A 22,440-nucleotide genomic window follows, 5' to 3' on the forward strand; every position below is an offset into this window, starting at 1 on the left:
AGAGAAAATATTTTCCAGCTGTTCTCCAGACAAAGGATACTATCAAGAACATATAAAGTACTAAAAAAAATTAGTCCTCCCAGACCTAAAGACCCAATCCAAAAATGGGCATCTAAGATGAATATACACTGCTCAGATGAAGAAATATGAACAGTAAATAAATACGTGAAAAATGTTCAACATCATTGGTCATTCAAGAGATGCAAATTAAAACAATACTGAGATTCTACCTCACCCCAGAAAGAATGGCTTGAATCAAGAAATCAACCAATAACAAATGCTGGAGGGGCCTCGGAGAAAAAGTAACTCTTCTCCATTGTTGGTGGGAATGCAGACTGGTGCAACCACTGTGGATATCAGTGTGGAGATTCCTAAAAAATTAGGACCATTCAACCCAGCTATTTCCTTTCTGGGTATCTTCCTCAAAGAATCAAAAACATCACAGCACAGCAACATATGTGTGCCCATGTTCATAGCAGCACCATTTGTAATAACCAGATCTTGGAAATGATCTAAATGTCCATCAACTGAGGAATGGATAAAACAGATGTGATATTTTTATGCAACAGAGTGCTACTCAGCCATAAAGAAAGATATAAACTGGAAACTTTTATATAAATCGATGCAATTTGAGACCATACTCATTACTGAAATAAGTAAGACACACATGTAAACATCCTACTGTCTTACTAGTGTGAGAAGCTGAAAGTGACAATGTATGTATACATGTATACATATGTACATGTATATAAAAATAGTTAAGCTGGTTACACTACTGATTTCTCTGAGTTCACTTTAGAGAAAGATTTGTGCTGGTATTGTTCAGGTGATTGTAAGAAGGTGCCTTATGTTCTGGGTCAATGATTAGGGGATGACAGTGTGTAATGCATGTACTACTGCTGCCCTCCATTGACATTTTTTGAAATTTTGTTTTAGCTTTCTTCTGCTTTTTTTTTCCTTTAAATAGAATGATTTTTTAAAGAAAAGATACATGGGACAGAGAAAGGGTCACACATCGCTGCTTGCTGCCTTCTGCCCACTGCTTGTTCTCTGCAGTGCCTCTCTCCCATACCACCCTGCCTTAAACACAGCCATGAACCGAAACCTCTATACACTGTAGGCCAAATAAACCTTTCTCCCTTTGAGTGTTGGGTATTTTGTCTCAGCAAAGAGAAAAGAGAGAAGGACACATATTAAACACACAGTGAATAATAAGAATTTGTTGAATAGACGAATGTACGATGGGTGGGTTGCAGGAATTTTTAAAAAGCTTATTTAAAGTAGAAACCAGACACAGTGGTGTGTACCAACAGTACCAGCAACTTGAAAGGGTGAGGCAGGAGGATCCAATCATCAAGCACAGCTGTTCAAGGCTAAACTAGAAAATACAGACAAACTCTGATCTCAAAAAACAGCCAGGCACAGTGGCTGTAAACCCAGCCCTTGGGAGGCTGAGGCAGGAGGATCACGAGTTCAAAACTAGCTTGTTATCTAGTGACTTCAAGGTCAGCCTTATCAAGACCCTGTCTAAACAACCAAAAAGATTCTGAGGCATAATCAGGACAGTCACTAATACAATTGCTGTCAAGTCTCTGTGTATCCCTCACTTCACAGGATTTTAGGTTGAGCTCACCTTTTCTTTAAAAAAAAAATTGCTCTCTCATAAGTTATCTTTCTTTTTTACAGTATGCATTGTCTTTTTTTACAGTATGCATTGTCTTTTTTTCTTTGTCGTTTGAATTGCAGTCTTGGTGCTCGTTTTCTCTTTTTTCCTATTTGGTTTCTGCCTAAAAAGTTCTTCTTTTTCTGTGTAAAAATTGTTTTCATAACAAATAAAACTACCTTTCAAAACAGTGTGTTTGTGTGTATAGGGGTGTGTGTGTGTGTGTGTGTGTGTGTGTGTGGACCTGTGCATATTCTAAGGGATTGAACCCAAGACAATGTCACACTAAATTACATCCCTTTTTTATCTACTTTAAAAGAGGATTTCACTAAGCCCTTGAGTTGCCAGGCTGGGCTCATTGATCCTTCTGCCTCAGTTTCTCAGAGCGTTGGTATTACAGGAGCACACTTCCATGCCCAACTTCCACTCTAATTTGCTCCAAATATTTCACTAAGCAAAGCTCTCTTCAGAGCACTTTCTTTTTCCAGTATATAAAATTTGTGTTCCTGTTGTGCAGCTGTGTGCGCATGTATATAACACATTTTTTTGGAGACACAGTCTTCCTATGTAGCCCAGGATGTGTTATATACATGGCAGTCCCCCTGCCTAAGCTTCGAGTGTGGAGATTACAGGTGTGCCACTACAGCTGGCACGTGACACACTTTAATTAACTTTTCTTCTCTTTCCTTCCCCTTCCATCTCTTAAGATCCTTCCCATGAGAAAAGATTTATTCCTTTACTTTCTGTAATTTTTTAATTTGCTATTTATATAAAAAGAGAAACCATGCTATATTTAACTTGTCTTCTGATTTATTTCACTTAACATTTTGATCTCATTTTCCGATTCAAGTGTATCTTTTTTTCTTTTCCTTGTGTGAGTGTACGCATGCACATGTACATGTGCAAGTGTGTGTGTATTGCTTTTTTTAGACAGCATCTTGTTATGCAATTCAGGGACTAAGCTTGATGTCACTGTGTAACACAGGCTGGCCTTGAACTCACTGCCATTCTCCTACTTCTGCCTTCCAAGTGCTGAGATTACAGGTATGTGCCGCCCTGCCCAGCAAGTTTATCCTTCTTTATAGCAGAGTAGTACTCCATCTCGTACAAACACTACATTTTCTTTATCCAAAGAACATGTCACTTCAAAACAAATTAACAAGTCTGTTTGGAACTTTTTAAACTGCCTTCTCTCTTAAGAAATCTACTTTCATGAGTTTGATCCCTGGAACTGCCCAGAAAAAAAAGACTTACTTTCAAGTTTTCCATTTTATCAATGACACCTGGCTCTAAATCTAAAAATCTAAAAATTACCCTCAGATCTTCTCACTGAATTCTCACAGTTCTTTTCACAATATTCATTTCTTCCTTTTTGTCACTATTATCTTCTATTAAGTCTCCTTTTACAGATTTCTGGCCCATAATAACTTTTTGCTCTCAATCTTCTTCCTGTTTTTCAATAGACGTCATGCTCATTAATCTCTCTTTTCAAGTCCTCAAATTCCATCATGTTCTTTTCTAGCTCCAAAATCTACAATACAGTCAGTCATACCCAAAGGTTCTACATGGACTGAACTAATTTCAAATCAAATATATGAGAAATAATTGTGTACACTGAGCATTTACAGATTTTTTTCCTTATCCCCTAAACATTACAGTATTAACAATTACCCTGGCGCTGGGGATTTAGCTCAGTGGCATAAGCGCCTTCCTTTCAAGTGTGTGGTCTTAAGTTCGATCCCTGGTACCGATAAAAATGAAAAAGACAAAATAAAATAAACAGTTACCCTACCATGCACTGTGTTACAAGATTTCGGTCAATGACAAGCCTCATATGCAATGGTGGTCCCTTATGATTGCAATGAAGTTGAAAAAATTTGTATTGCCTAGTACTTTTATTGTACCTTTTCTATTGTTAAATATATTTAGACAAATATACTGCATTGTAATCAGAACAGTAGTGCTGAACAAGTTTATAGTGAGAGAACAGTATATACTATGGAGTCCAGGTGTGCAGTTGTCTGTGTAAGAACATGATATGACGTTCACACAATGATCGAATCATCTACTAACAAATTTCTTAGAACACACACGGTAATCAAGCAATCCATGTGTGCATTGCATTTACCTTGTTTTAGGTATTGCAAGTATTATAGGTGACCTAAAGTTGATTTAAATATGAGAGGATGTGCATAGGATGTGCGTGTGACAAATATATTGCTGGCAACAATACTCTTTTGGAGAGCTTCTCTGCTCCATTCTTGAGTCCTGCTGGGACTTCAAACAGAGGCTCACTCCAGGGCAGCATGGGCTGGGCCCCTGCTGAAGTCACAAACTGGCTTGGCTGAGTTGGTCCCACAAACTAAAGTGATTTCACAAGCTTCTGTTTCCTAACCTTCCCAGGGCATGATTATTATACCTTCTTTCCTTTCTGTGAGTTGATTCAGTATTTCCCCACAAGTCTCCATTTTCAACTTACATCAGCCAAACTGAGTTTCTGTTGCTTGTAAAGAAGAGAAATTGGTCCTAAAAGGTGTACAGAGGTAGGAGTGGTACCTCTCATGGCTATACCACAGTTTGGTTTTTGTTTGTTTGTTTGTTTGTTTTTTTGAAACAGGGTCTCACTATGCTGTTTGGACTAATCTTGAGCTCACTATGTAGCCTGGCTGGCCAAACTTACAGTGATCCTCCTGCTTCAGCCTCCCAAGTGCTGGGATTACAGGTATGTACTACCACACCCAGATATTTTTATTCTGGAGGTGGGGGTGAGGTACTGAACCCTGGACCTTCATGCTAAGCTACAGCTCTAGCTCCCTTTTTTTTTTTTCTTTTGGTCTTTTTCCTTTTTATCAGTACCGGGGATCGAACTCACGACTGCCTGCTTGCAAGGCAGGCGCTTATGCTGCTGAGCTAAACCTCCAGCCTCCCCTCCCGCTTTTTTTTTTTTTTGAGAGAGGATCTTGCCCACTCACTAAGTTGCCCAGGCTGAGCTCAAAGTTCTTGTAATCCTCGTGTTTCAGTTTCCCAGAGCATTGGGATTATAGGCATGTGCCACCATACGTGGTTATGCCACAAATTTTCCTGTCTCCCTCTCTGTGGCTTCTGTTATTTAAGAAATCAGTAGCTAGTTGGAGAATGTTTTCACCAGGGGACCCAATCATGGCTTCGTTAACTGGGATGTGAGACAACCTGGGTTCATGTGGCCAGGCAGTGGACTGAAAGAGAAATTACAAGGAGCATATATAGAAAGTACCAAAATCCTCAGCATCTCTTTGTACCAAGACTAGCAGTGAAGTTACCCATAGTTCACTGCTACCCTAAAAGGCCAATCTGCAACTGGCAAGGGTTCAGACCTTTCAGAAATAACAGTTTACAAACTATCTCTATATAACTCCAAAGTCTACGTTCTTTAGCACTCCGCTTTCTAGTAATAGCAATGTACTTGCAACTACTTAACTAAGGAAAGCCCTCTCTTCATTCTAGCTTTCCACCTGTTACTCTGAATGAAATGCCCATTTCAACTTTTCCACAGGGAACTCCTAATAGCTTCTTTAAAACTTTTTCTAGGGGCTGGGGATTTAGCTCAGCGGCATAAGCGCCTGCCTTGCAAGCAGGCAGTCGTGAGTTTGATCCCCGGTACTGATAAAAAGGAAAAAGACAAAAAAAAAAAAAAAAAAAAAAACTTTTTTCTAATGCCTAGAGGTTAGACTAGATAACTTTCTTCATAGTTCTAAGTATCATGACACAGTGTCTTAACATAAAATATTCTATATGCTTATTAAGTTTTTCCCACTAGAACATAAACTTCTAAGTCTGAGAAATCACATTTTTAATATTTGTATCTCAATACTATAATTAGTAATGGTGTAATAAATGCCTTTGGAAAAAATACAGTTTCTCCTAATATTTCAGTATTCATCATTATATTGTAGATTTTAGGTGTCTATGTCTAACAGCATCAAATGAATACTATGTTGAGTCTTTTATTTAACGTATGTGTTCCCAATCCTCCCAATAAGTCTAATGAGTTCTTATGAACCAAGTTCACAACTTACTACTGATGTGTTCTTGTTAGCGCCTAAAGATTGGGTATATTGGAAGTATTCAATGAATACTTGATGAGCTAAATTAAAAACAGTATTCACATATTAATAGGATTAACTTATCATGCCCTACCGATCTAATTAAAAGATCTGGCCTTCCGAAGTAGTGTAATTGTATCTATATGGAAAATTTAATGAGAAAAAGAAAAATTATCTGATTGGATAGTTAACAGCTTTTCTTTCAGCAAGTGTTCTGTGGTGGGTAGGTAGACATGTACTCCAAGCTACTCATGAGGCTGAGGCAGGAGAATTACAAGTTCCAGCCCAGCCCAGGCAATTTAGTATATTAGGAAGACCTGTCTCACAATAAAAAAATAAAAAGAGATGCAAATGTAACTCAATACAAAGGCTATAGGTTTAATCTCCAGTACCACGAAAAATAAAACAAAATAAATAGCTGTTAAGCAAAGTGCAAAGGGTTCAACCCTAAAATAAATAGCTCTTAGGCAGATCACTGCAAAGCCTTGGGTTCAACCCTCAATGCCATACACACAATTATTTTTGTGTAATATATAACACAGCAGTCATTTTACACATTTTACATACACTTACTAAGTATCTGTGAAAACAAATGCAATGTGAGGTCCCAGAAACATAAAAATAAAGAGAACACAGTTCCCATGTTGGTGGGGTTCTAGCTCTGGCACGTTGCAGTGGTATTTAAAAATACAATGTGAACCATACTCTCTCTATATAGGCCCTGTGATCCATAGTCTGGTTGAGAAGGCAGAAAAACAGATACTGATGGCATTGTGGTAAGTGCTAACACAGAAATAAACACAAGTTGTTAAGCAGCTACAGAAAAGAAAATGATGGGACTGGGGATTTAGCTCAGCGGCATAAGCACCTGCCTTGCAAGCAGGCAGTCGTGAGTTTGATCCCTGGTACTGATAAAAAGGAAAAAGACAAAAAAAAAAAAATGATCAACCTACTAAAGAAATAAAAACAGATACGGAAAATGACATTCATACATGAATTCAATCCCCGTTAAGGAAGCTACTAGTACAGAAACAGCAGAAATGGAATCGAACCACAAACCACAGTCGCAAGTGGAATCAAGAAGGTTCTAAACCAGGGCTGGGGATTTAGCTCAGTGGCATAAGCGCCTGCCTTGCAAGCAGGCAGTCGTGAGTTTGATCCCTGGTACCGATAAAAACGAAAAAGACAAAAAAAAAAAAAAAAAAAAAAAAAAAAAGAAGGTTCTAAACCAAAGCAATTCAACTTTAAAGCAAATCTTTGTAGAAGAGCTAAAAAAATAAAACAGTTCTTGCCAGTAAGTTTAAGCATAATGAAACACACATAGAGAGGACAGTAAAACTGCATACTCACTTAGTGCAAAGGTACTCTTTAATATGTAGGGTAAAAGTTCAAAGGAAGCCAATCACTAAGAATGAGAGTAAACTATCTGAAAAGTTTTGTAAAAGTATGATTAAAAAAACTATTAGGCAGGATGTAGCAGTACACACCTGTAATCCTAGCACTCAGGAGGCTGAGGCAAGAGGATCCCCACAAGTTTGAGTCTAGTTTGGGCTACGCAGTAGTGGGTTCAAGACCAGCCTAAACTATGTAACGAGACTCTATCTCAAGAAAACAAAACAAAAAGGGGGGGAGGACAATTATGATTGTTGGTAAGTAGGGAAAAGGTCCATACTCTAAAAAATGCTTGTTATGTATTGTTGTTAACAAAAGCAGTGTTGGGATCTAAACTTCATGTCTGTGGGATGGAAGTGAGTCCAAAGATTCGCACTAGGAAAGCAGTGGAAGAAAGCACCATATTAAGGACTGTTTGCCTAGAACACAAACCTGATCTAGACTTACAGTTTTCAGTCCTAGCTGCGAGGATCACTGAGAGAATTTTAAAGACTATGCCAGGTCCCGGGATTTAGCTCAGAGGTGCCTGGCAGGCACAAGATTGTGAGTTTCATCGCTGACACACACACACACAAAAAAAAAAAAAGGAAAGAAAAAAAATACATATGCCTAGTCAGGCTCGGTGGCACACAACAGCATTTGGGAGGCTGAGACAAGAGGATCCAAGTGCAAGGGCCCTTGGGCAATTTAGTGAGACTCAAGTCTTAAAAGGGTTGCACTAGGGTGGGGTGGGGATGTAGTTTAATGGTATAAAGCCCCTGGGTTCAATCCCCAGGACTAAACCCAGGGGTTTAGCTCAGCGGAGTTAAGTGCCTGTTTGGCAAACGCAAGGTCTTGAGTTCCATTCCTGGTACCAAAAAAAAAAAAGACAAAGAAAGAAACAATCCCCCAGGACTGTTAAAAATAGAGGCATTCTAACAAGTAGCCCACTTTGAAAACCACTGGGTGGGGACAAGCTCAGGTGAGATACTGTAACTTCCTAGCTTGATTTAAGACCCCAGCAACAATGTGGAGCTGATTACCTGTTGAAGATTATCTTCTAAACTGACTGAGTCTCATTTTTCTTCCTGTTTCTTTTTCCTTGTCGACACCCTACTCTGAAAACAGGAAAATAACCCATTCATTTCTCATACATGATGGACTCCCTGACTGCACTATCTGCAACTTGAGAATTTAGAATCCTCTGTGATGTTCCACAGACAGCTAACCTAGAAAACATCTATTTCAATCCTAAACTGCCTTTATATCCCTGCAATGCAGTGCTTTCGCACTGGTGAATATTCTAGGCTGCATCCAAAACTTCTCTTAAATACCAGGACTACCTAATACCAATGTAAATGCAAAAGACACACTGCTAAGTCTAGAGAAAAATGTGATATTATTCATTTCTTGTAGTACTTGGAAATAATTCTCCTCTTGGTTTTCGAAGTGTATAAAGCACACTGTACTTTATTTTGTAACAAATACTTTCAATAAAGGGGGATATGTATATACGATATAGCAACTCTGTACTACATTAAACATAAGGGCTGTGGAGAAAGTCATCAAGGTGATTAACACTATAACAGTCTGTTGAACCTTCAAAAAGCAGGTCTGCTCACTTAAAGCCAATACTTTAGGATCCATTATTAACCAGAAGGTTAACTCAAGAAATATGTACACTGTTCAAAAGTAAGCAACCATCATGACCTGTGAAGTTAGCCACAAGTGTCTTGTTTTGTGTGGTGTTAACTCACTGTATTTTACTTAGCAGTTAAATGCTACTCAAAGATTACGACTTCGCACTTAGGTTTATGCATGCTCTTAGAAAGTTAATACACTCAAAAACCCAAATTCCGATGTTAAGAAGTGGGTTAGAAGAAAGCTGACGAGAACTCAATATTCAAAATGTGAAACCTGAACAAAAGCCCAGAAACCTCCAGTTTCTTAGGGAAAAATGGAAATAGATTTTCAAGAGTTGGCTATTCGCTTGCACTTCTCCTATTTAGAGAGCAAAAGAGGCTTCCAAAAAAGAAAACACACAATCTAACTCTCCGACCCATAAGCGAAAGCTAAAAACGCGAGCAGCAGGAGTTTGACAAGGAGATCCAAAGGGAAGTCAGAAAGCTACGAAAAAAAGATGAAGAGGAGAGAAAAGGTGCAGGAGGCCAAAAAAGCCTGTGTCGTGCACCCGGCTGCCCAGCTCTTTATGCACCCAAAACGGCGCGGGGCCTCTGTCGCCCCGCGTTCATCTGGGATCGGAGTTCAGGGCTAGCCCCCCACGGCCGAAGGCAGGAAGCTCGGGGAGACAGAGGGAAGGCAGCTCCACGTCCAGCCAGCGCTCACACCGGGCCGGGCTACGCACACAGGGGTGCCCGGTAGGAAGGAGGCACCTCGCCTCAGCCCCCGCCTCCGAGCGCGAGAGGGGGTGGGTGGAGCTGAGCCCGGGGCCGCCCCCGGAGCCGCCCCCGCAGCCCCGGCCCCCGCCCCCCGCCTGGCTGTCAGCGGCCCCCTCCCGCACTCACTCACCCGCCGGCTGCGCGGTCTCGGCCGCGCTGGTGGCGGCGGCGGCGGCGGCGGCGACCCCCGCCTGGGTCATGATCCCAGGCAGGGCAAGCAGGGGTGTCTGACTGCCCCGGCGAATCTCTCCGTCCGCGGCCGCCGCCTGCTCCTCCGGGGCTGGGGGAGCGCGGGCCCAGGCCCCCCTCTCCCCCCGCCCCCGCTGCCTCTTCCTGCGGCCGCCGCCGCCGTTGCGAGCCGGAGCCTTCAAGGCCGGAGACCCGGCGGCAGCACTGCCTCAACTTTCCCAACCCCCCTCCCCCCGCCCCTCCCCTCCCGCGGTCGCCGCTTAGCACGCCGACAGCCTACCCTGAGTGCGTCGCGCGCCCGCCCCTGCTGCTCCACCGGCCAATCCGACGCTAAGGAGACTGCCATTCTAGCCAGTCAGAAGCCAGAACGCCATTGCGCCAGACTGGAGGGCGGGAAGAGAAGGAGGGAAAGCCGAGGAGTGAAAGGGCCTTAGGCGGCCCAATGAGGAGGACTAGGGGGCGGAGGTGTACACGGTTGGGTTGAAGGAACAGGAAATATTCTTAAAGGTAGAGTGACGGGCAGGAAGGAAAGCCAGTAGGTGAATTGGAAAGAGGTGGGCCTGGTTCCTTAAAGGGGAAGTCTTGAGAATCTAGGAAAGATGTTTTAAGAAACTTCTTGGTATCTTGCTGTCCACCGCTTTTCCCGTCTTGCAGTGGAAGTCTGGATGTGCAAAAAGTGAAAAGAGGTTCTTTAGGAATGATTAGGGAGCTCCTCTTAGCCAGAGGGCAGGAACTCAGGAGGATGCCTGCCAAGAAGAGGAAGAAAAGAAAAAGAATCCACACATCTCCGACTTTTCTTGCAGTGAAAGAATGTGAGTCGACCTGAAGCTGGTCGAATTCGTAGGCTGCAGTCTCCTGGTGTTCTTTAATTGCTTGGATTTCTGCAAACTGGAGAGAGCTGTGTTCAGAGATGGCCTGGGAGCCTCCCAGCAAGGAGAGGGGAGTGTGGGGCACTGCTGGATGGAATTTGGAACACCGAGCTTACTAGACCCATGGCCTGGGAGGTGTGGGGCCCTAAATTGTGGAATGGGGGGGGGGGGTGCGGGTCCAATTTAGAGGTGGGTTTGGAGCCCTACAACCAGCTAAATTAGATAAAAATAAACATACAATCAGAGGGACTGGGTTCTCAATTCTGCAGAAACAGACGTCAGAATTGTAGCGGGAGGGGCGTCTAAAGAAGGCCATGCCCACATGCGTCCTGAGGGCCAAACAATAATTTGAGATTATATCGTACTTAGCATCACCAAGTTCCTTTAGTTCAGCTGTGCATCAGACCCATACTAGTAATGCTTATGACACACAATGAAATTGTATAATATTAATATAACTGGCTGTAAGAAATAATCTCCATGGTAGTAAGAATATAAAAGTTTTTGCTTAACAAATATCACATCTAGAGTGAGCATGATTTCCTAAACTACAATCCATCAATTCCAAAGTAAAACCATACAATTAGTGTTGATTTAATAAACAGAATTTAAGGGGATTTTTGTTTGTTTTTAATCACCATTAAAAAATACACAAGAGGAAAAAAAATACACAATAGGAACCAGGGATTATAGCTGAGTGGCACCTGCCTGCTTAGCAAGCACAAAGTGCTAAATTCAATTCCCAGTACCAAAAAAAAAAATAAATAAATAAACAACACAATAATACCACTCTGGAGTGGAAAATAAAACCAATTTCTTGTTTGTTTTGTTTTATGAGAGAAGGTCTCACTATGTAGTTCAGGCTAGCTTAAATTCACTATGGAGCTCAGGCTGGCCTCTGAACTCACAGCACTTCTGTGTCAGCCTCCCGAGTGCATGCGTCATCAAGCCCAGCTAAGAGCAATTTCTGTTTGACAAAATTTAGGATATTAACGTGTGTGTGTGTGTGTGTGTGTGTTTTACTGGGAGTGAACCCAGTGCCTTTCCTCTGAGATATCCCTGATTTTTTAAATTTTGATTTTTTTTCTTTCTATTTTTAAGGCAGAGTGTCCCTAAGTCACTAAATTGTGCAGGGTGTGAACTTTTGATTCTCCTGCCTCAGCTTCCCTAAGTGCTGGGATTACAGGTGTGCACCCAGCACTGGATTTCAATTTTCATCCTTATTTCCTAACCAAAATTTAAACCTTGCTGGGAATGTAGCTCAGTGATACAAGCACCTGCGTGGCAAGTGTGAGGTCGTGAGCTTGATCCCAGGTAACAAGAAAAGAAAAAAAAAATTTTTTTTAAATCTTTTTTCCTAACTGAAGTCTAAATCCCAACCAGAGATCTTTACCCATTCAGCATTGGTTTACTGCACTAGATATGAAATGAGGGACACTGGATAACCACATGGTTCTATATTCAGACCAGGTGATATTTGCTTACAGCACTTCTAGTGATAAAATACACTGTCCAAGCAAAATTGCTCTGTCTTCAGGTCAATTCCCTTTTTTATATGGGCAGGAGAAATCTGCTTTTCACCTACACACTTCACATCCTTCAATAGCACCCAAAGATTATCTGTATGATTTACAATCAGTTGCTGGCCTCCCGTTTCAATCCCTTTTTTACAAGACGGTGAGGAACTAGAAGGTCCCTCCACATCTCCGCTGACCGACGGGGCGGGGCCAAGGGCCAGGAAGATGGAAGGGGGGCGGGGTGGGGCCAGATCTGGGCTCGGCCCAACCCCACCCCAGCTAAGCAGGTTTGGGCTGAGCTTGCGCCTTCCTGTAGACCTGAGAGCGGAACCCAGCGCCCAGCCATCCGTGGTGGTGCGTTAATGTCTCTTTCCAACATCTCCCCGCCATCCTGGGTGCATGAAGAGCTGGCCAGCGGGGTTCACACCAGAGGCATTTTCTGTCTCCTCATCTGCTTTCTTGCCCCCTGACTTTCCTTCGGACCCCCTAACTGTGGCTTGTGGTTTTGATTTGGTTTGGTTTGGCATTTTGGAGACAGGGTCTTGCTGCGTAGTCCAGGGTGACCTTGAAGTAGCTGTGCATCCGAGAATAATCGCGAACTCCTGGCAGCCTTCCTGCCTCAGCTTCCTTGAGATGACATGTTTGTAACTCTCTCTTTAGTGCCAGAGTTGGGCTATATGTTCTTTTTAGAAGCTTAACTTTGGTTTCCAAATTGGGGAAGTGGGAACAAGCAAATGGCCAATTGTTACAATCTATTTCCATATTTCTCAAACTACCTATCACCGTGGTTCTAACATTTATTCCTATTTCCAGCGGCAACGTATGAGGGCTCCTATTTTGAGGGAGGTTCTTCCGTAGGTGACCAGGCTAGCCTTGAATTTAGGATCCTCTGGACTCCTCCTGCCCAGCAATTGGGGTTACAATATGATCCACTGTGCCTGCCTTGCTTTTTCATTTTCTTAACTGTTTTTTTGGTCTTACTTTTGGGGTTTTGTTATTGAGGCAGGATCTTGCTGTATCTTGACTGTTTTTGAAACAAAATAGCTTTATTGAAGTGTGATTGATCCATAATAAATTAAGCATTTAAAATATATAAGCACATTAAAAAATTCCAATAGAGTGGAAAAAAAAACCTCACGAATTGGGAAAAAAATCTTAGCCAATTGTCCCTCAAAGGACTTCTATCTAGAACATATAAAGAATTTAAAAAGATCAGACCCCCAAAATTGAAAGACTCCATCCAAAACTGGGCATCTGAGATGAATACACATTTCTCAGATGAAGAAATATGTGTTAAATAAATACATGAAAAAATATTCATCATCATTGGTTATTAGAGAAATGCAAATTAAAACAGCACTGAGATTCCATCTCACTCCAGAAAGAATGGCCAGGATCAAGAAACCAACCAATAACAAATGCTGGAAGGCCTATGAGGGGAAAAAAAGAACTCTTAACTGTTGGTAAGAATGTAGAATGGTGCAACCACTATAGAAATCAGTGTGGAGGGGCTGGGGATTTAGCTCAGCGGCATAAGCGCCTGCCTTGCAAGCAGGCAGTCGTGAGTTCGATCCCCGGTACCGATAAAAAGGAAAAGGACAAAAAAAAAAAAAAAAAAAAGAAATCAGTGTGGAGATTCCTCAAAAAGCTAGGATTAAGGCCGGGTGTGGTGGCACACTCCTGTAATTCCAGCACCTGGGAGGCTGAGGTAAGTGGATTGTTGCAAATTCGAGAACAGCCTGGGCTACAAAGTGAGCCCAAAGCCAACCTGAACTGCATAGCGAAACCCTTGTCTCAAAAAAAAAAAAAAAAAAAAAAGAAGAGCTAGGAGCTAGGATTAGAGGCTGAGTTTGACCCAGGTATCCCACTTCAGGGCATTTTCCGAGAATTGAAAACCTCATACCACACTGATACATGTACACCCATGTTTATAACAGCACAATTTGTAATAGCCAAATCTGGGAAACAACCCAAACGCCCATCAACTGAAGAATGGATAATGGAATACTACTCAGCTATAATGAAAGACCCACTTGAGCCTTTTATAGGTAAATAAATGTGACTTGAGACTATACTCATAACTGAAATAAATCAGACTCACATGTGTAAATACTGTATTGTCTCCCGAGTATAAGAAACCGGAAGAATAAATAAGATCCAAAATCTACAATACATATTGTGAAAAGGTAAGATACTGCTCAAAGGGGAAAAATAACTGGGATAAGGGAAAGGAGAAAAGAAGGAAGGGAAAAGACATAAATTTGTTTATATATACATAAAATAGCTAAGATGATTTACTACTAGGTCATGGAAAAGAACAGTTAATACTCATACAATTAAATCAATTTTGCATTCTATATCTGGTAATCTAAGCAACTCTTTTAAAGATAACAATATGTAATATTACAACTATTGTTAAATTCCTATCATCTTGTTTTGAAAGCCTGTATTTTTGTTGTTTTGGGTTTTTTGTTGTTCTTGTAGTTGTTGTTTGTATGTCTGTTTTGTTTGTTTTGTTGATTGGTTGGGTTGTTTTTTCTTTTTGCTTTTTTTGAAACAGGATCTCTATGCAGTTCACACTGGCCTTGGGCCCACTTAGTAGCCCAGGCTGGTCTCAAATTTGCAATGATTTTCCTGCCTCGGACTCCTGAGTGCTGAGATTATAGGCATGTACCACCATGCCAGCTATTTTTTGGGTTTTTTTTTCTCTCCCTCTTTAAAAGAAAGAAATGTATACAACATAAATTTTGACATATTCTGTGAATTCATCTGTACATCAAAAAATGAACAGATTTCCATCAACTTTGTTTCATTCCCATAATCAGTTCCTTTTTTTTTTTCCTCTCTTTTTAGGATTTGGGATTTGGGATTTTCCTAAATCTTTTGGGATCGAACTCATGACCACCTACTTGCAAGGCAGGTGCTTATGCTGCTGAGCTAGATCCCCAGCCCCAGTTCCTTCTTCTTGCTCTTCCAGGTTCCCCAGTAGCTACTAATCTGCTATCACCGCATAATAGTTTGCATTTTCAAGAATTTTATACAAGTAATTCATTATATACTTTTTCTTTACATGCATTGATTTTGTTATGTCAATAATTAGCTTTAGTTGCTGAGTCATGTTCATGTATGTATGTGCTGGACAATGGCAGTTTCCAGTTTTTAACTATTACAAACAGAGATGCTGTTTTTGTCAACATTCCCACAGCTGGGACACAATACCTGACACACAATTTAAAGAAGTGCTGGGTGTGGTGGTACATGCCTGCAATCCCAGCTCTCAGGAGGCTGAGGCAGGACTGTCATATGAGTTTGAGGCCTGCCTAGGTTACATAGTGAGTTTAAGGCCAGCTTGAACTACATAGGATGAACTTTTCTCAAAAAATCCAAAATATTAAAAATTTTAAAATATTTAAAATAAAGGAGAGATTTCCTTTGGCTCAGTTTCAAAGGCTTCAGCCCATGCTCAGCTGTCTCTAAAACAGAAACATCATGGCAGAAGGATGAAATAAAGCAAAGATGGCCAGTAAACCAGGCAGATTCGCTGAGAGGAAAATGTGAGGGACCAGATACTGATCCCAAGATTGTAGTTCACCCAGGCACATCCAGAAATATGCTGCATCAAAATCTTGAGTGGCCAATCAAGTCGATCCACCAAGGTTACCCATTGCAGAGGCCATATTCATGTAAAATCTTTTTATAAACATTTGCTTTCATTTCCTTTGCATATCAATTGTGTAAATATCCAGTGAAATGGTTAGTTATATGGTAGGTGTGTGCTTACTTTTTAAAACTGGCCAAACTGTTTTCTAAAGTTGTACCATTTTTATATTCCTACCAGAAGTGCATGAGTCAGAATTGTTATACATCCTTGCCAACACTTGATATCACGTCATTTTACAATTAAGTCAGTCTAGTAGTTTCATATGGATGTCTCACTACGATCTTAATTGGCAGTTGTCTGTAGATCAATGATTCCGTGTCTTTATATATATGTATTTACTAGCCTTTATTTATCTTTGGTGAAGTGTTCAAATTTTCACCCATTTTTTATTGAGTTGCATGCTGAGTTCCAGAGTTCTTCATGTATTCTGATCCTTTATAACATACAGGCTATATAAATGCTTCTCATTTCTTGGTTTGTCTTTTTACTTCCTTCACTGTGTTGTTCCATTAGTGCTTCATAATTAAGTTCAAATTATCAACCATTTCTTTTGTTTTTTGAGACACCAAAAACAAGTAACCCTCGGGCCTTCAACTCCTGCAGTCTCACTCCCTCAACTTCCCAAATTCTGGTTTTACAAGAGTGTGCCAAAGCACCTCGCTTCAACCATTTCATTTATGGATCAGTTATGGGGTCATAGCTAGCAAATCTTGACTAATACAAGGTCACAAACATTTTTCTCCTTTAGTTTCTTGTAGGATTTTTTTTTTATAAAACTTTGTTTCTTTAGATCCATGGTACATTTTATTAGAGTCAGTTTCCCGTGCTGCTCTTAAACTTGTGGGCTCAAGCAATTCTCTCTCTTCAGACTTCCAAGTAATTGGAACTACAATCATGTGACATTATGCTTAACCATAATACATTGAAATTAATTTTTGTATATTATGGGAAATTTATACTTTTGTTTGAAAATCCAGTTTTTTCAAGCACTAGTTACTGGTAAAACTTTCTTTCTCCATTGAATTACATTATACATTGGACAAAAAGTGATCATATATGTGAAGATGTATTTCTACGCTTCATTGTTATACTGATCTATTTGAGTGAACACCCACTCCACCATATTTTTATGCAGCTCTATAAGCCCTGAAGTCAATAAGGCTTTACTAAGTTAGGTCTCTTTGCATTTACCATAGACATATGTTTATCAAGTAAAGGGGGGAAAACTTGCTAAAGTGTTAGTGGCAACTATAACTGAAATCTGTGGGAAAACTGACAACTCAGTATTAAACCTCCAGATCCATAAACATGTTATAGCTCTCTATTTGAGTCTTCTTTTCAGGGTCAGGGCTCAAACCCTGGGCTTGATACATGCTGAGACAGGCAAGCACTCTTATACTGAGCTATAGTACCAGCTACTTCATTTTTTTTTTTTTTTTTAAGACAGGGTCTCACAATGTAGGGCAGGTTGGCCTTGAACTCACTTATGTTGCCAGGCTGTTCTCAAGCTCACAGCAATCCTCCGGTCTCAGTCTTACAAGTGGGGATTCCCACTTGTGCATATATAAATATGAACTATCACACCCGGCTCCATTGGAGTCTTTAAAATCTTTTTTCCAACAATGTTTTATAGCTTTCTGTGTACGTCTTGCATATATTTTTTAGCCCTAAATATTTCATATTTTTCTGAAGATGTAAATGTTTTCTTTATTTATGCTGGAGATTAAACTTAGGGCTTTGTTGAGCTCAGTGTAGTTGAGCCTCAGTCTCAGTGTATTTTTGTTACTGGTGTTTGTTCTAGTGCTGAGGACTGAACCCAAAGCCTTATAGTAGGCAACACCTCTATCATTGACCTAAAATCCCAGTCCTCTAAATGTTATTTTAGGTTTTACTTTTCATTGATGGAAAGACAAGTATTTGTACACTATGACCTTGCTCCATTCATTAAAAGATGCCTTAACTTTTTTTACTAGATCATGTCATAAACACAGACTGTTTTACTTCTGTTCTGCAATTTTTTTCTGCACTAGCTAGGGTAACCAGAACAAAGCCACAGACAAATGCTGAGAGCAGCTATCCTTGCCTTCTTGTTGGACTTCAGGGTAAAGTATTCAGTTGTTCACTAGTATGATGGTAGTTACAGGACTTTATATGTAACATTTTCAGGTTAAATTCCTTTTAATTTCTATTATATTGTTTAAAGTTTTTATCATGAATGTAGCCAAATTCTGTCAAACACGTTTTTTTCTGCATCTGTGGAGATATATTTAAGGTTAATGTGATGAATTACACAAATTGATTTTGTTAATTTTTCACACCTGAGCCTATTTGACCGTTGTCATGGCTTGTATCAAGCTGTGCCCTCTAAAGCTTCAGGTTCCTCGTATTTATAGTTATACAGCTGGATTTCACTTGACGGTTTAATTTTCTGCTCTATGTTTTCTAATTTGTGATTTTTTTGAAGACACATGAGCTATTCAGAAGTATATTTAATATCTAAAATGTAGTTTTTCCAGATGTGGTATCAAGCTCCTTACATGTAGAGTGGTTTACATTATGGCCCATAATTTGGTCTATTTTTAACTTCCTTAAGGTATGATTAATAGAAAAAACTGTACACAACCAATATGAACATAATGATGAATTTGGAGAAAGTATATATCCGTAAGCCATTATCATGTCAGAAAATACCCATCACTATTTCCTCTCACCCTGTTAACTTTTATAATACTTATATAAAATTTATCCTAAGCAAATTTCTAAATACAACATTGATAACAAGTAGTATGCTGCATAGGCACATCTATCACAGTGCCTCATACATAATAAAGCATTTGATAAACGCTATTGTAAAGAATCAACCCAAGGCAATGGAGTTAGGCAGAGCATAAACATTCTTAAATTCTCAGTAGGCAAATATAAAGCTATATTTTTGAAATTATAGTTCCTTTATGTCATTAATTGTACATTTTCCTTAAACTTACCATCTTAAACACTGAGTAAATGCTTCCACAGACCCATATGTGCTGGAGATCAAACCTATGCTAGACATGCCAGACAAGTGCTCTACCAGTTATTCCCTGACCATGAAAGTCCTTAATGCAAAAACTCCACTTATTAATGCATAGTTGTCATCTTTCCAAGTTTGACATTATTTGAAGGTCAGTTTAGCTCAACTCCAAAGTTTACAAATTACACTTTCAATTGCTGTATTTTCCCTAGATTTTACTGTTTTGATCTTACTTTGGTCCTATATTATTTTTCCAAATGCTAGCCAGTTACTTATCTCTTAAATAACTATAGCACTATGATCCCTCTATGGAAACATTCTCTAAATACATTTACCTGATCTTTTCCCAGTTTAGGGATTACACTCAGGACCTTTGCTCCAAGCTACATCCTCAGTCCTTCTGTTACTTTAAAAAATTTTTTGCAACACAGCCTCATAAAGTTCCTCAGGCTACACTGCTGCTATTTTGGCTTCTCCTTAATTGAACTTCTCTAATTCTAATGGGGTGGTTATACCTGTTAGAATTTGCTAAATCTGTTTTATGGACAGTTTGGTAGATAACTTACACTATATTTATGCATGTGGCACATTATCCCTTCATCTCAATTCACTTAATATGCCTTCAATTCTAAATTATGTATTATGCATAACAATTTTTTACTGGTTGTTGGCAGTGTGAAGTATTTTCATGTCTGTGAAATGCTCAAAGAATGCTCCTGGCATTTTTTTTTTTTTTTTTTTTTTTTAGCTTTTATTAAGTGGCATTGAAATACTGCTGCGGAATTTCCAGTGTTAAGTCTTACATTGACTCTCATTTTTTCATTCATACATAAAAATGTCTCTTTTTACTGCCATTGGACTCACACTTATATTGGTCAAAGGCAGAAATATACTCTTAAAAACTCAGGCACTGTTTGTCTTATGTGTAAGGACTTAAATTCTCAAGGATACGAAGTTTTCATTAAAATTCTGTAAAACTATGCCCCTCATCACAGTACCTCATTGCACCAGGAAAAATGGTGTTTCCTATCAGTCTGCCAAGTGTCATCAAGGCAGGCTCATGCCCCTTCCTCAGTACCACTACCTGATTTCTTTCAAGTCACACCTCATGATCAAATTTCATGTCTGTGTACCAACCCTACAAATAACATTAAACTTTTTTTTAACTTTGAAGACTGATAATCCAGGAAACATATTCTGAATTTTTTTCAGAATACGTGTTATATGCTAAACTTTGGTGTGGAGACAGTAAACAATTTTATGTTGACAAAGGAAGAGAGTTACCAAGAAAAGGGGAGACTAATAGATACTGAGTATTCTGTAGTCGTATTTGGAGGAATAAACTTTAACCATACCGAAGTACGAAGTACCAAAGCATGAGGTAACTTGCATATATTAAATGTAAAGACAAGCTACACAGGATTGCTTATATGTAAAGTAAGTGAAATTCCTAATAGTAATCATTCTTATAATCATCCGTGGCAGAATTTTGCACTGACCAAAAACCAAAATGATAAAGACCTAGGGAACAGTTTGCTTTTTGGATGCTTATTTTTTGTACTTCTAATGATTGACATGACCCAACTATGTTACCAGATTTGAGCTGGTTAGCTCCTTTTAAATTACAGCTTAAAGGAAGGCAGTTAGGGTGGGAAAGCTACATGGCTGTAGGGAGACATCATACATGATGGAATCACAATCTTTAATTGATAGCATCTGTTACAATGACTCAACTTGTATACTTTTTGCATTACCTTTCATACTTGAACACCTCAGTCCCTCAATGGGAATAAGGTCTTTTGTTTATATTTGGCTGATATTAAAACAGGCCAGTGTGGAGAACATTTCCATCTAGTTTCTTCCCCAGTGCAAGTGAAATCAAGATCCTTGGTCTTAACTGGTAAAGAGGAAGATGTAAAGTAGAATTTTATTTACCTCTAAAGAGGCCATGGATCTTATGTGCTTTGGCAGAGCTTGGAAGAACAGTGTACAATACATTTGTATAAACAATTTAATACACATATTGGTATCTGATAGTTTTATTACACTTCATGGTATGAGATTGCTATTGACAAGTGAAATTCAAGACAGCCCAAATCTTTATAGAAGATGGTTGCCACTGCCAATAGTCTCCCAAAAATGAGTAAAGCTGGGTGTGAGCACGCACACACATTCGCAACCTAACACTCTAGGAAGCTAAGGCAAAAGGATCTTAAGTTCAAGCCCAGCCTAGGCAACTTAAGTGGCATGAGACCCTGTCTCAGGAAAAAAAAATTGGGGGCTTAGCTCAGTGTGGGGCCTCCGGGGTCAGTCCCTATTGTTGAGGGTGGGGGTAGGAAGGGTTTTTGAAATTGGGTGCGAGAAATAGCCTTTCACCAAATACTGTTAAACCTACAGATACTGAAAATACCCTAATTCTACACAGTACTTCAGGAGCTCAGATAACCTGAGGTTGGTTTGTTTTTAAGACACTAACTATATATAGCCCAGGCAGGCCAGTCCTCTGCCTCCACCTTCTGAATGCTGAGACTGCAGGTATGCACTACCATACCTGTTCAGTTTTTGACAACAGTAAATAAATCTGAACGTAGAAGTCCAAAATATTCTACCTAAATAGCTATCTTCTCGTACATTGAATTTAAACTTTTATCACAAATATAAAAAGGCCATATACAAGGCAAACTCTGGGCTGGTTAAGAAGCAATTGCTTCACATTATTTTCCATTCCCAATTATTTCTTGACAATTTTTCCCTAAGAAATCAATTGTTTTGAATGTTGGAGAATTCAAGTTTTTGCCTGAACAGATCCGACACATTTTGCAATGTTTTACCAAGTTATACCTACACTTAAAAATCTGACTCAAGCAATGCTACATGATTGTACCACAAAACAGGTTTCCTGTGCCTTTCAAGGAAGGTCCAATTCAGGACCCTTTCTCATAGGAAATGTTCATCCCATTATTTTTTTTTGGGGGGGGGGGTAGGTGGGTCTTTTTGAGACAGGGTCTCACTGTACAGTTAGGGCTGGCCTTGAGCTCACTTTGTAGCCCAGGCTGGTCTCAATCTTCCAACAATCCTCCTGTCTCAGCTTCCCAAGTGCAGGGATTACAAGCGTGTGCCACGACAACCAGCTTCCTTCAAATTTCTATAAACTCACTGCTCACAGTGTCAGAGACAGATTAGTTGCCTTCTGAATGTCTAACCACAAGTCCACTATTTCTTTTACAGTCAGAATTACAAAGTAATTTTCTAACCCTCATCTAGGAGACTAATCCTTTCAGAGATTAACAAAACATGTTACCAACCACACTGACTTGGTAGTCAGCAAAACCCAGCATTTTTCCTAAGCATTGTGGCAGCCAGTCAGCCTACAAGACCCAATAATCTCCATTTCCCAGTATTCACATCTTTGTGTAGTCCCTTCCCACAATGTGCCATGCTGATATAGTATTTGGTCTGTCATGAAGAAAGAAGGTCTGTTTATTTTCTTGATTACTTATTCTGAGGGAACTCAAGATGCTAGTTGTCAGACAGGCAGCTTTGTGGCGATATTCATGAGGAGCTGAGGCCCAACAGCTATGTGAGTGTGCCAACTTGAAGGTCAGCTTCTCTAGCCCTTGTCAAACCTTCAAGATGATGTATCTCTGGCTGACAACTTGACTGTAAACTTAACAGATCT

General features: G+C 39.9%; 1 protein-coding gene across 5 annotated transcripts in view; it reads right to left on the reverse strand.

The window, feature by feature from the left end:
- Usf3 (upstream transcription factor family member 3) overlaps nt 1-9,933 on the reverse strand; it is a 93,604-nt gene extending 83,671 nt beyond the window's left edge. For 4 of the 5 annotated variants that reach the window (XM_013151784.3, XM_063224986.1, XM_013151782.3 and 1 more), the window contains exon 1: nt 9,646-9,933. The gene's annotated coding sequence lies outside the window, so the exon portion shown is untranslated. Of the gene's footprint in view, nt 1-8,159; nt 8,235-9,645 lie in introns of all 5 variants that reach the window. The other variant, XM_063224984.1, reaches the window with a different exon arrangement.
- Between the last annotated feature and the right edge of the window lie 12,507 nt (nt 9,934-22,440).

Source organism: Cavia porcellus, unplaced genomic scaffold (genome assembly GCF_034190915.1).
Source record: "Cavia porcellus strain 051 isolate PalLab524CR breed Dunkin Hartley unplaced genomic scaffold, mCavPor4.1 scaffold_15, whole genome shotgun sequence".
In the NCBI taxonomy this organism is placed as follows: Eukaryota; Metazoa; Chordata; class Mammalia; order Rodentia; family Caviidae; genus Cavia; species Cavia porcellus.